General features: G+C 54.6%; 3 non-coding genes and 1 pseudogene across 3 annotated transcripts; all 4 read right to left on the bottom strand.

The window, feature by feature from the left end:
* Positions 1-1149: 1149 nt before the first annotated feature.
* On the bottom strand, positions 1150-1268 carry LOC141266534 (5S ribosomal RNA). Its single transcript, XR_012320569.1, has one exon. It is a non-coding gene; the product is annotated as a 5S ribosomal RNA (ribosomal RNA).
* Positions 1269-2974: 1706 nt separating this feature from the next.
* Positions 2975-3093, bottom strand: LOC141269731 (5S ribosomal RNA). The gene has a single exon (XR_012321535.1). It is a non-coding gene; the product is annotated as a 5S ribosomal RNA (ribosomal RNA).
* A 1706-nt stretch (positions 3094-4799) lies between these two features.
* On the bottom strand, positions 4800-4918 carry LOC141267451 (5S ribosomal RNA; annotated as a pseudogene).
* A 1706-nt stretch (positions 4919-6624) lies between these two features.
* LOC141266369 (5S ribosomal RNA) lies at positions 6625-6743 on the bottom strand. Its single transcript, XR_012320408.1, has one exon. It is a non-coding gene; the product is annotated as a 5S ribosomal RNA (ribosomal RNA).
* Between the last annotated feature and the right edge of the window lie 7327 nt (positions 6744-14070).

Genomic DNA, 14070 nt, shown 5'->3' with positions numbered 1-14070 from the left:
CTGGTCCATAGACAGACTGACAGGAGTTGGAAGGCAGACCGTCGGACCTCAGGCAAGCAGGCAGGTGGCTGATGTGCGCTCCCAGGTGAGCGGGCAGGCTGGTCCATAGACAGACTGACAGGAGTTGGAAGGCAGACCGTCGGACCTCAGACTAGCAGGCAGGTAGCAGATAATCAGGCAGGAATCTGGCAGGTAACTGGCAACGGGACCTGAGGGCTGAAGCAGAGTAGTGAACAGTGCAACAACATTGCTCGGGCACCTACATTTTGGAGGAGGTGCCTTATATATGGTAAAGTCCTCCGGCCATTGGCCGGGGACTCCTTGGGACGGCGCGCGCGGCCCCTTTAAGAGGGAGGGAGAGCGCGCGCGCGCGCCCTAAGCACATTGGCCGGGAAGGAGTGCGCGCTGCCAGCAGAGCGGGAGAGGGACGCCGGGCACGGAGCAGAGCGGTGAGGGGAACAGCGTCCCTGCCTAGCAGAGGGCAGGGACGCCGGCACTACACCCATCGCCCGGCCAGCCTTCCTCAGGCTCGCGTGGGGACGAGAACTCTGGCCGTTCTGGGGCGGTCTCCGAAGGACCGATGCATAGGCTGTGCCGTCCCTATAGGTGTTGTTTGTTGAGCAATGAAACACCTGCCGCATCAGATGTGTTTAAAAATGGCTCGGCGCAGGGTCTCCTGCAGGCTAAACCGTTCATCGCGGGGATGTGACAGAAAGAGCAAGCTGGACCCGCAACTTGGGGTGGAGCGAAACGCCCAGGAGTGAATGAAGGAAGAGGGTGAGATGGTTGCGAGTGAATTTGAGCTGCTCTTCGGGGGGGTCGTGTGGCCTGCAAAGGTGTTTTGCTTGGGTTGTGCTGTAAACTGGCCTCCAGGTAACCAGTGGTTGCCTCCAGGTCAGCGGTGTTTGCCTCCAGTCATGCGGGAGTCGCTGGTCCTGGTGAAAAGAAGCCTAGTATTAAAAGTAAATAAGCAACAATGCTGGAGGCCCACGGTGATGAGAAGGATGCTGGTATTTTGCAAGGATTAAATAGCGCAAGAGAGAAAGCAAATGAAAAGAAGAAAGGAGCATGTGTGCGCTTGTGAAAAAAGGAATGGAAAAAAGGCATAGAGGAGAGTGACCCCTGCTTGTGGAAGTAAGAAAAAGCAAAAGCCTACAGCACCTGGTATTCCCAGGCGGTCTCCCATCCAAGTACTAACCAGGCCCAACCCTGCTTATAATCCGAGATCAGACGAGATCAGGTGTGTTCAGGGTGGTGTGGCCATAGGCAGAGACAGGCCTCTCACTTGCTGCTTTTCCACTTTGACGTCCGGTTGCCGGCTGCCCTTTCCAGTGCTTAGTAAGACAAGGTGCTTTTGTGCTTTCCTTTCTCTTCACTTTTTTGCTGGCTCCTTAAAAAGGTCTTGTAGACAGAACGCCCCGCTCAGAGCCGCTGAGCTCACTGATCGGCTGCCGCGCTGTCGACGGAACGTCAACGTCGCGGCCAATGCCACAGGCCGGGAGCAGCGGCGAGACTCACCGGTAGACCTGGGTAGGGTGAGTAGAGCGCGGTTAGTTGCTTTCTAATAGCCTGCAGCCGGGGATTAACCTTTAATGAAAGGGAGCAACCCTTTTGACTGTCTGCAGCGTGCCGTACCTAGGAAGCGCACACTCACACACAGCGAGCATGCACAAGTTGCTCGCACGAGACCACATTCCCTATTTGCACCTGCAGCTTTTCCGCCACCATGCGTCAAACTCTCCTGCCTGTCTTATTATTATTTCAGGGCCTTAGCAGGAACCACCCCCTCAATTCCCTCCCGCTCCTTCCTAGCACTGAGGTTAGCTCCTGGGCAGCTGTCTGATTGGGTTAGTTACACAAGCTTCTTTGAAGAAGAAGACGTTACTTCTGCTGGCCCTCGTTAGGCGGTCGCCCTCTAAAACCATCCCCTGGGCAGCTGCTGAAAGCCTGGCCCCTTCACAGCGCGAGATGCTTTTAACGCCATCATTTGCATACGGCCGGCTGCGGGGTCAATAAGCACTCCTAGCCGTGGCAAGGAGCTCGGTGTGAGGCCTGGTAGAGGCGGCGGGGTTGCGTCCTTATCTTAGAGGTCTTGGGGGGCTTGGGAGGCTTGGGACTTCCAGCCTCTACTTTACGTAAGGTCGGTGTCCAGCAAGGCGCCACTCCATGCTAGCCGAGCTGGGCAAGATGGCAAAACGTCATCAAAATTGTCTACAATACCTGGTGTTCTCAGGAGGTGTCCCAACCAAGTATTTCCGAACCCATCTCTGCTTTGCTTCCGAGATCGGACGTATCCAAGGTGGTATGGCCAGTAGACGCTGCTTGGCCCATCGCCCGGCCAGCCTTCCTCAGGCTCGCGTGGGGACGAGAACTCTGGCCGTTCTGGGGCGGTCTCCGAAGGACCGATACATAGGCTGTGCCGTCCCTATAGGTGTTGTTTGTTGAGCAATGAAACACCTGCCGCATCAGATGTGTTTAAAAATGGCTCGGCGCAGGGTCTCCTGCAGGCTAAACCGTTCATCGCGGGGATGTGACAGAAAGAGCAAGCTGGACCCGCAACTTGGGGTGGAGCGAAACGCCCAGGAGTGAATGAAGGAAGAGGGTGAGATGGTTGCGAGTGAATTTGAGCTGCTCTTCGGGGGGGTCGTGTGGCCTGCAAAGGTGTTTTGCTTGGGTTGTGCTGTAAACTGGCCTCCAGGTTACCGGTGGTTGCCTCCAGGTCAGCGGTGGTTGCCTCCAGTCATGCGGGAGTCGCTGGTCCTGGTGAAAAGAAGCCTAGTATTAAAAGTAAATAAGCAACAATGCTGGAGGCCCACGGTGATGAGAAGGATGCTGGTATTTTGCAAGGATTAAATAGCGCAAGAGAGAAAGCAAATGAAAAGAAGAAAGGAGCATGTGTGCGCTTGTGAAAAAAGGAATGGAAAAAAGGCATAGAGGAGAGTGACCCCTGCTGGTGGAAGTAAGAAAAAGCAAAAGCCTACAGCACCTGGTATTCCCAGGCGGTCTCCCATCCAAGTACTAACCAGGCCCAACCCTGCTTAGCTTCCAAGATCAGACGAGATCGGGTGTGTTCAGGGTGGTGTGGCGGTAGGCGGAGACAGGCCTCTCACTTGCTGCTTTTCCACTTTGACGTCCGGTTGCCGGCTGCCCTTTCCAGTGCTTAGTAAGACAAGGTGCTTTTGTGCTTTCCTTTCTCTTCACTTTTTTGCTGGCTCTTTAAAAAGGTCTTGTAGACAGAACGCCCCGCTCAGAGCCGCTGAGCTCACTGTTCGGCTGCCGCGCTGTCGACGGAACGTCAGCGTCGCGGCCAATGCCACAGGCCGGGAGCAGCGGCGAGACTCACCGGTAGACCTGGGTAGGGTGAGTAGAGCGCGGTTAGTTGCTTTCTAATAGCCTGCAGCCGGGGATTAACTTTTAATGAAAGGGAGCAACCCTTTTGACTGTCTGCAGCGCGCCGTACCTAGGAAGCGCACACTCACACACAGCGAGCATGCACAAGTTGCTCGCACGAGACCACATTCCCTATTTGCACCTGCAGCTTTTCCGCCACCATGCGTCAGACTCTCCTGCCTGTCTTATTATTATTTCAGGGCCTTAGCAGGAACCACCCCCTCAATTCCCTCCCGCTCCTTCCTAGCACTGAGGTTAGCTCCTGGGCAGCTGTCTGATTGGGTTAGTTACACAAGCTTCTTTGAAGAAGAAGACGTTACTTCTGCTGGCCCTCGTTAGGCGGTCGCCCTCTAAAACCATCCCCTGGGCAGCTGCTGAAAGCCTGGCCCCTTCACAGCGCGAGATGCTTTTAACGCCATCATTTGCATACGGCCGGCTGCGGGGTCAATAAGCACTCCTAGCCGTGGCAAGGAGCTCGGTGTGAGGCCTGGTAGAGGCGGCGGGGTTGCGTCCTTATCTTAGAGGTCTTGGGGGGCTTGGGAGGCTTGGGACTTCCAGCCTCTACTTTACGTAAGGTCGGTGTCCAGCAAGGCGCCACTCAATGCTAGCCGAGCTGGGCAAGATGGCAAAACGTCATCAAAATTGTCTACAATACCTGGTGTTCTCAGGAGGTGTCCCAACCAAGTATTTCCGAACCCATCTCTGCTTTGCTTCCGAGATCGGACGTATCCAAGGTGGTATGGCCAGTAGACGCTGCTTGGCCCATCGCCCGTCCAGCCTTCCTCAGGCTCGCGTGGGGACGAGAACTCTGGCCGTTCTGGTGCGGTCTCCGAAGGACCGATGCATAGGCTGTGCCGTCCCTATAGGTGTTGTTTGTTGAGCAATGAAACACCTGCCGCATCAGATGTGTTTAAAAATGGCTCGGCGCAGGGTCTCCTGCAGGCTAAACCGTTCATCGCGGGGATGTGACAGAAAGAGCAAGCTGGACCCGCAACTTGGGGTGGAGCGAAACGCCCAGGAGTGAATGAAGGAAGAGGGTGAGATGGTTGCGAGTGAATTTGAGCTGCTCTTCGGGGGGGTCGTGTGGCCTGCAAAGGTGTTTTGCTTGGGTTGTGCTGTAAACTGGCCTCCAGGTTACCGGTGGTTGCCTCCAGGTCAGCGGTGGTTGCCTCCAGTCATGCGGGAGTCGCTGGTCCTGGTGAAAAGAAGCCTAGTATTAAAAGTAAATAAGCAACAATGCTGGAGGCCCACGGTGATGAGAAGGATGCTGGTATTTTGCAAGGATTAAATAGCGCAAGAGACAAAGCAAATGAAAAGAAGAAAGGAGCATGTGTGCGCTTGTGAACAAAGGAATGGAAAAAAGGCATAGAGGAGAGTGACCCCTGCTTGTGGAAGTAAGAAAAAGCAAAAGCCTACAGCACCTGGTATTCCTAGGTGGTCTCCCATCCAAGTACTAACCAGGCCTGACCCTGCATAGCTTCCGAGATCAGACAAGATCAGGCGTGTTCAGGGTGGTGTGGCCGTAGGCAGAGACTGGCATCTCACTTGCTGCTTTTCTACTTTGACGTCCGGTTGTCGGCTGCCCTTTCCAGTGCTTAGTAAGACAAGGTGCTTTTGTGCTTTCCTTTATCTTCACTTTTTTGCTGGCTCCTTAAAAAGGTCTTGTAGACAGAACGCCCCGCTCAGAGCCGCTGAGCTCACTGATCGGCTGCCGCGCTGTCGACGGAACGTCAGCGTCGCGGCCAATGCCACAGGCCGGGAGCAGCGGCGAGACTCACCGGTAGACCTGGGTAGGGTGAGTAGAGCGCGGTTAGTTGCTTTCTAATAGCCTGCAGCCAGGGATTAACTTTTAATGAAAGGGAGCAACCCTTTTGACTGTCTGCAGCGCGCCGTACCTAGGAAGCGCACACTCACACACAGCGAGCATGCACAAGTTGCTCGCACGAGACCACATTCCCTATTTGCACCTGCAGCTTTTCCGCCACCATGCGTCAGACTCTCCTGCCTGTCTTATTATTATTTCAGTGCCTTAGCAGGAACCACCCCCTCAATTCCCTCCCGCTCCTTCCTAGCACTGAGGTTAGCTCCTGGGCAGCTGTCTGATTGGGTTAGTTACACAAGCTTCTTTGAAGAAGAAGACGTTACTTCTGCTGGCCCTCGTTAGGCGGTCGCCCTCTAAAACCATCCCCTGGGCAGCTGCTGAAAGCCTGGCCCCTTCACAGTGCGAGATGCTTTTAACGCCATCATTTGCATACGGCGGGCTGCGGGGTCAATAAGCACTCCTAGCCGTGGCAAGGAGCTCGGTGTGAGGCCTGGTAGAGGCGGCGGGGTTGCGTCCTTATCTTAGAGGTCTTGGGGGGCTTGGGAGGCTTGGGACTTCCAGCCTCTACTTTACGTAAGGTCGGTGTCCAGCAAAACGCCACTCAATGCTAGCCGAGCTGGGCAAGATGGCAAAACGTCATCAAAATTGTCTACAATACCTGGTGTTCTCAGGAGGTGTCCCAACCAAGTATTTCCGAACCCATCTCTGCTTTGCTTCCGAGATCGGACGTATCCAAGGTGGTATGGCCAGTAGACGCTGCTTGGCCCATCGCCCGGCCAGCCTTCCTCAGGCTCGCGTGGGGACGAGAACTCTGGCCGTTCTGGGGCGGTCTCCGAAGGACCGATGCATAGGCTGTGCCGTCCCTATAGGTGTTGTTTGTTGAGCAATGAAACACCTGCCGTATCAGATGTGTTTAAAAATGGCTCGGCGCAGGGTCTCCTGCAGGCTAAACCGTTCATCGCGGGGATGTGACAGAAAGAGCAAGCTGGACCTGCAACTTGGGGTGGAGCGAAACGCCCAGGAGTGAATGAAGGAAGAGGGTGAGATGGTTGCGAGTGAATTTGAGCTGCTCTTCGGGGGGGTCGTGTGGCCTGCAAAGGTGTTTTGCTTGGGTTGTGCTGTAAACTGGCCTCCAGGTTACCGGTGGTTGCCTCCAGGTCAGCGGTGGTTGCCTCCAGTCATGCGGGAGTCGCTGGTCCTGGTGAAAAGAAGCCTAGTATTAAAAGTAAATAAGCAACAATGCTGGAGGCCCACGGTGATGAGAAGGATGCTGGTATTTTGCAAGGATTAAATAGCGCAAGAGAGAAAGCAAATGAAAAGAAGAAAGGAGCATGTGTGCGCTTGTGAAAAAAGGAATGGAAAAAAGGCATAGAGGAGAGTGACCCCTGCTGGTGGAAGTAAGAAAAAGCAAAGGCCTACAGCACCTGGTATTCCCAGGCAGTCTCCCATCCAAGTACTAACCAGGCCCAACCCTGCTTAGCTTCTGAGATCAGACAAGATCAGGCGTGTTCAGGGTGGTGTGGCCGTATGCAGAGACAGGCCTCTCACTTGCTGCTTTTCTACTTTGACGTCCGGTTGCCGGCTGCCCTTTCCAGTGCTTACTAAGACAAGGTGCTTTTGTGCTTTCCTTTCTCTTCACTTTTTTGCTGGCTCCTTAAAAAGGTGTTGTAGACAGAATGCGACACCCCAGGGGTCTGGTTGCCGCAGTAATAGAGATATTATGTCTGAGAGCAAGTGGGAGGTTTCTCTGGTCAGGATCCCTAAGCATGCAACACGGTCCGCCCAGACCTGGGAGGGGAGGAATCTGCCCTTTTAAACTAGGTCTGGGGCGGGATTAGAGCAGTCAGAGCCTGGAGAGGGAAAGGAAGAACTAGGAGCTCTGGAGGAGCAGTAGCTGAAGTCCAGGGGCTGGAGCTGAGCAGAGCTCGCCCTGGACAAGGACACTAAAACTGGACACAGGAGTCCGAGGCTGTGGGGACTGATCTACACCCAGCAGCAGAAACCAGCCCGCAGGGGATTCCAGGTCCTCTGGCCATAGAAGCCTGGAGGCTCAGTCACAGAGAAGGGACCAGCGCCGCCATCCAGGAGCGGAGGCTAACAGAAGGCCCCAGGTCACCAGCCATACGGGTGAGCACCACACGGTATACTCAGGGACGTGGGCTACTTGTAACCGCTGACAGCAAGGTAGCCAGGAAGAGTGCAGATTAACGGGGAGGCCTACAACTCCACCTGGCCAGGGGAACTCCTGCTTGCTCGCAGACTGACCAGGCCCCTTATACTAGCCAGTACTCCCGGGAGGGTCTGCCTTGTACCATCAGTAAAGACCCTGAACTGCACCACACGTCTCTGTGATTCCTTGTCGCACCAGCACCATCAGCACTGGGACCCTCACACCATCACTCCCATCATCTCTCACATCAGCTGCCCTGAGGCAATTACTCCTCCCGTGGGGAGTTATCCCATACTCGGCTGCGCAACCAACATCAACCTCAGCGGTCGGCAGCGCAGCGGCGGTCCCCACTGACCGCAATCCACGGGTGGCGTAGTCGGACACTTATTACAACATTTAGACTGCCACTGGTTTGACCGCCCTGGGCACGGACCGGGTCACTGCCACGGAGAACTACAACCCCCAGCGATCCGGCTCCGGGTATTCCCCCTGCACAGCAGCAGCGCACAGGCCCAGGGGGCGCGTCAACTTTGGCGTAGTCGGCAGGATTTCGTGCCCCAACCACCGGGTACTGCGTGCCTGAAAAAGACTTTTTGAACTTACCTGTGGTGAAGTTTCCCGCCGTCCGGAGCCGATTCCCGCCAATCAGAAGCCATCTTGGACCGTTTCCCGCCGTCTTCTGCCTTCTTCCCGCCATCAGACGCCATCTTGAACCGTTTCCCGCCGTCTTCTGCCTTCTTCCCGCCATCCGCAGCTGCTTCCCGTCATCGGACGCCATCTTCGGGACGCCGCACAGGAAGAAGAGGGGCGTGGACGCCGAAAGCGCGCGAGATCCGAAGCTCCGCCCCACGCTGACGCTGCGCAAGGTCCTGGAAGGGAGGAAGAGCGACGCTGACGTCATCGGAGCGCGACGCCAGGTCCTCAACCCCGACGATCGACTGCGGCGCCGCGGCCTACGGAAGAAGAGCATCGCAAGGTAGGCCACGGTCCACTAGGGGGGAGGAGGATGCCGGATACCGAGGGGAGCTCCACTGCCACAGCCACCGCCAGCGCAACCGCTGCTGCAGTCATGCCCTTCACCATGCCCTATATCCCGGGGGCAGCCTGGCTACCCCAGTACTCAGGGGAGTCACATACCCTAAATGACTTTAGAGAAAGACTGGATAGCCTCTTCCAGGTGTACCCCCTCACAGAAGAGCAAAAAGTAATCATCCTGGTGGCCCAATTAATCGGGGCAGCCCAAAGGGAGGTAAAGTCCTGGCCACCTGGGAGGAAGAGGACTGTCAGAGAAATACTAGCCCGGCTGAAAGACACATTTGATACCCGCACCTCAGCCGAAATAAAGCTCAGATTTTACGGGTGTAAACAGCGGGCATATGAGAGTATAAGAGACTATGCGCTAAACCTACAAGAGGCCCTGAGAGCCATTAAGCAGGCAGACCCTGACAGCGTGGGAAATGAAGATAAGCTGTTGACTGAACAATTTATTGACGGTCTACTGTGCAATGCCCACCGAACCCAGTTGCGGGCAATGGCCTTACAGGACCCTGACCTGGACTTTGCACAGTTCAAGGACAGAGCCATCCGGGTGCTCCGAGAACCGGCACCAGGTGGCGCTGTGACCCACAGGCGCCCTGCTATCACTTACCACCAGGAGACGGCGCCCTTGTCTGCAGGGCCTGTGGGAGCTGATGCGCAGGCTTTAAACAGTGACCCGGCTACAGACCTGCACCATCAGGTCCAAGAGCTGACTAAGAGCGTTGCCGCGCTAACCAGAACTGTGCAGTCTTTACAGGTCTCTTCTCCAGGAAAGATCCAGCTGGCATCCGGACCGGAGGACGTCCCGTGGCGCCGACTGAGGAGGACCCCACCGGCCAGAGGAAGACCCAGCGACAGATACAACGAGGACGGACGACCCATCTGCCGCCGCTGCAATCAACCCGGACATGTAGCAAGGTACTGTCATTTAAACGGGCACAACCTGGGGTAGAGGGCCAACCCCCAGGCATAAGACCATCAGGCCCATCAAACTGGCATGATAAATACGTAGGGGGACGTCCAATCTTGCCTGTGGTACTGGATGGCATTCCTATGAGTGCCCTACTAGACACTGGGTCACAGGTGACCACCATCCCGTACGTGCTCTTTAAACAGTACTGGAATGACTCGGACATAACCCGCTACCCAGATGACGACCTGAGTATCATCGCCAGCAATGGTCAGCCCGTGCCACAGGTGGGATTCAAAGAGGTGACCATTAAGATCGGTAAAGTCGAACTGGCGGCACAAGGACTGATTATAGTGGACATAGACCGTCATGAGAGTCACCCTAGAATAACCTTGGGAACTAATGTGATTGAAAATTGTCTTGCAGAGGTGATTCTCATTTTACAGCAGGTTGCCAAGAACGCCAGTTCCGGCCAGCAGCGTGTGCTCCAAAAAGAGATCCGGGCACTGATGAAGCGGCAACAGGTGGAACTATCTGGTGGTGAGATAGGTAGCGTGAGAATGTGTGACCCGTTCCCTATTGCCATGCCCCCAAAAAGTGAGATGATGATTTGGTGCCGGGCAGCTATTGGTCTAAGAGGTAGAGACTACCAAGCAATGGTAGAACCCGTCTACTCAGACAGTAGGCCCACCACTTTGACAGCACGGGGGGTGGTCGATGTACGCCATGGGAGGGTGCCCGTTCGCATCATAAATATCGGGGAGAGAGAAGTACACCTGCCCCGGTATGCCACACTAGCCAAATTGTTCACCATAAACCAGAATTCTGTACAGGCCGTGGAACCCTTGCCTCCATCTCAACCAGAGGAAGGTAACGGCTCTAAGAAACCAATGGAGGACTGGTGTCAGCAACTACATTTGGGTACTGACTCCACTCCCTCACACCAGAAACAGGGAGTCTATCGGGTGGTTCGAGAGTACGAGAGAGTGTTTAGTAAACACCCGCTAGACTTCGGGCGAGTAAAGGGGGTAGAACACCACATCCCCACGGGAGACCATCCTCCCATAAAGGAGAGATACCGACCCGTACCCCCGGCACACTACCAACACGCCAAGGGGATGCTTAGAGACATGAAGGAGGCTGGGGTAATCAGGGACAGCTGTAGCCCCTGGGCTGCTCCACTAGTCTTAGTGAAAAAGAAAGACAACACCATGAGAATGTGTGTAGACTACAGGAAGGTCAACCGTATCACACACAAAGACGCGTACCCGTTACCAAGGATAGAAGAGTCCTTAGCTGCATTAAAATCTGCTAACTTCTTCTCTACTTTGGATCTCACTAGCGGGTACTGGCAGGTTCCTGTAGCAGAGGCGGACCGGGAGAAGACCGCATTCACTACCCCGATGGGTCTCAGTGAATTTAACTGTATGCCGTTCGGGCTCTGCAACGCACCAGGAACCTTCCAACGGTTGATGGAATGCTGTCTGGGACACCGGAACTTCGAGACGGTCCTGTTATACCTGGACGATGTCATCGTCTATTCCAAGACCTACGAGGACCACCTGAAACACCTGGCAGAAGTGTTCGAAGCTCTGGCAAACTACGGCCTAAAGGTGAAACCCTCCAAGTGTCACCTCCTGAAACCAAAGGTGCAATACCTGGGACACGTGGTGAGTGCAGACGGAGTGGCTCCTGACCCTGATAAGATCACCGTGATTAAGGACTGGCCAAGACCCTCCAGCATAAAGGAAGTGCGGCAGTTCCTCGGGTTGGTAGGCTACTACCGAAGATTCATTTCCGGTTTCACCAAAATGGCAGCCCCTATGCAGGACCTCCTGATAGGTCAATCTCGGAAAGCCAAAAACCAGAAGCCGCCCTTCAGGTGGGAAAAGCTGGAAGAGGAGTCCTTCTGCCAGCTGAAGATGGCCCTCACGGGGGATGAAATCCTGGCATATCCAGACTACAGCCAGCCCTTTATCCTCCACACGGACGCAAGCAACATCGGGCTAGGAGCCGTACTGTCCCAGATCCAGCAAGGGAAAGAACGGGTAATCGCTTACGCCAGCCAAAAGCTACGGCCCACGGAGAGGAACCCTGAGAATTATAGCTCATTCAAGCTGGAGTTCCTGGCAGTAGTGTGGGCAGTGACCGAACGTTTCAAGCATTACCTTGCCTCCTCCAAATTCACCGTGTACACGGATAACAACCCGTTGACACACCTGGTCACTGCAAGGCTCGGTGCCCTGGAACAGAGATGGATGGCCCGCCTGTCCAATTTTGAATTCACCATCAAATACCGGGCAGGACGCTCAAATGCCAACGCGGATGCCCTGTCTAGAATGCCGAACTTACCGGACGTAGGGGAAGATCCAGAAGATCTGGAAGAAGTTGAGCTCCCTGCGTTCCACCGTCATGGGATTACCCTGTATTCCCACCGTGTGAAGGACAGGCGCTTCCTGACGTTCAATCCCTTGCCCCACTACAACTGGGCAGAGACGCAAGACAGTGATCCCGCAGTCCATTTGGTGAAGGAAATGCTGACCCAGGCCGATGCCAGTCTTGACCCAGATGCTCCGGAGGAGACCAAGCAACTGTGGAAGGAGAAAAGTAAGCTGTTCCTCTACAGGGAGAAGCTGTGCCGGAGAATGGTTAACTCTCGAACACATGAGTTGACCTGGCAGGTAGTGGTCCCAAGACGAGACGCGGCTATGGTTCTGGAGGCATACCACAACGGAGCAGGACACTTCAGATGGAAGAAGCTGGAGTTCTTGTTGCGTGAACGGTTCTACTGGGTAGGCATGAGAGGAGCCATCGAGAGGTGGTGCAGAGACTGTGGCCCGTGCCACCTGAGAAGAAAAGACCGAGCCAGCCAGAAGACTCCCCTGCAGCCCATCATTACCAGACAGCCACTGGAACTGGTAGCCCTGGACCATGTGAAACTGGCTCCAAGCAGATCTGGGTATGTCTACGCCCTCACAATCGTAGATCATTACTCCCGGTTCCTGGTGGTGGTCCCGGTCAAGGACTTAACGGCTCAGACAGCGGCTAGAGCCTTCCAGCAGCACTTCTGCCATCCACACGGGTACCCGGACCAAGTGCTGACAGACCAAGGACCAGCCTTCGAAGCGGAGGTCTTCTAGGAGTCCTGCAACCTGTATGGCTGCAAGAAGATAAGAACAACGCCCTATCACCCTCAAACCAATGGACTCTGCGAGAAGATGAACCAGGTGGTGATAGATCTGCTAAAAACATTGCCCCTGGAAGAACGCAGTCTGTGGCCTGAGAAACTGCCCGATCTGGTGGATCTGTATAACCACATCCCTGTAGGTTCCACCAACTGTACCCCGGCTTACCTAATGAGAGCAAGACCTGGTAAGCTGCCTATTGACCTGGATATGGGAGTCCTGTCGCCTGAGGACACCTCGCCAGAGGCAGACTGGGATACAGAACGGCAGCAGCATTATCGGAAAGTGCAGGAGAGCGTCGAGCGAAGTCTGTCTCAAGCTAGAGAAAGGCAAGAGAAGGCTTATAACCAGTATGCTCCCACTGTTCCCCTGGTACCTGGAGAGCAGGTCTTGAAGAGGAAGAGGCGGCTCCACAAGTTGGACGACCAGTGGGAGAAGGACCCGTACACCGTACTGCCATCAAGCCATGAGAACCCAAAAATCTGCGTAATCAGTAAGGATGGAGGAGAAACCACAGCCATTGTCTCCAGAGACCACCTGAAGAAGTGTCCCGAGCAGCTGCAAAGCCTTGAAGAAGATCAAGAAAACCCTCAACCCGCAGAGGAAAGGGAAGAAATGATCAGTACCGTACTCGGAGACTTCCCCCGGTCTTGGACACAAGTAAACGGTGCTGTCGTGGTACCCGTCCTCACCTTTCTCCAGCCAGCCCCGCAAGTGCCTACAGAGGAACCGGTAGAGCTGGAAGAGCAGCCGGCCCAAGAGACAGAAGAGTCCACACCAGCAGTACAGGAGGATCAACCCTCTGCTAGTAGTGAGCCTGCTGTGCCCCTAGTGAGCCAAAGAGTGTGCAGAAAGCTGCCCAGCTTGCCCATAACACCTCCTACACCCTGTAGTGCAGAACCAGTTAGTGAGCTCCGTAGGTCCACTAGAGTCACTAGAGGTCAGATGCCCGCTCGCTGGAGAATCTAAACTAATGCACTGTGAATTTATCTGTTAACTGTTTATGGTTCATGTTGGTTGCCTGTTACTAATTATGTTTCTCAGTTACCCTGCAGATTTATTTGGACTAACAGGTTATGGACACTGGATAACCGGAACAGTTTTGTAGATAGTTGCACCTTGGTGCCTCTTGCGAAGACGGTCGCAGAAGAGAAAACCTGTCTGGCGTGGCCTACTTGCGGCCCAAAGTAGCTAGCTCTAGCCTTGCAGCCACGCCCAAGGACAACGCAAGGGGTTTGCTTTGGACAGGTCCCCTATTCTGTGCCAAGACTTCGCTTTGTTGGGTGACATGGACACCCCTTTGTTTCATAAACTTCACCTTGGGTGATATGGACACCCGGTCACGGAAACGCCGTGACCTCTACAGACTAAAGCTTCTTGTAAATATGTTGTCTTGTTATTGTTATACCTTGTATTTATGTTTCTTCAAAAATGTGTTTAGTCCCGGAGTACTAAAATTTACTAGGGGGGAATGCGACACCCCAGGGGTCTGGTTGCCGCAGTAATAGAGATATTATGTCTGAGAGCAAGTGGGAGGTTTCTCTGGTCAGGATCC

This window comes from Phyllobates terribilis, unplaced genomic scaffold, assembly GCF_046119375.1.
Source record: "Phyllobates terribilis strain yellow unplaced genomic scaffold, ASM4611937v1 Scaffold_4__5_contigs__length_816908805, whole genome shotgun sequence".
In the NCBI taxonomy this organism is placed as follows: Eukaryota; Metazoa; Chordata; class Amphibia; order Anura; family Dendrobatidae; genus Phyllobates; species Phyllobates terribilis.
This window is presented reverse-complemented; position numbering and strand designations above follow the sequence as displayed.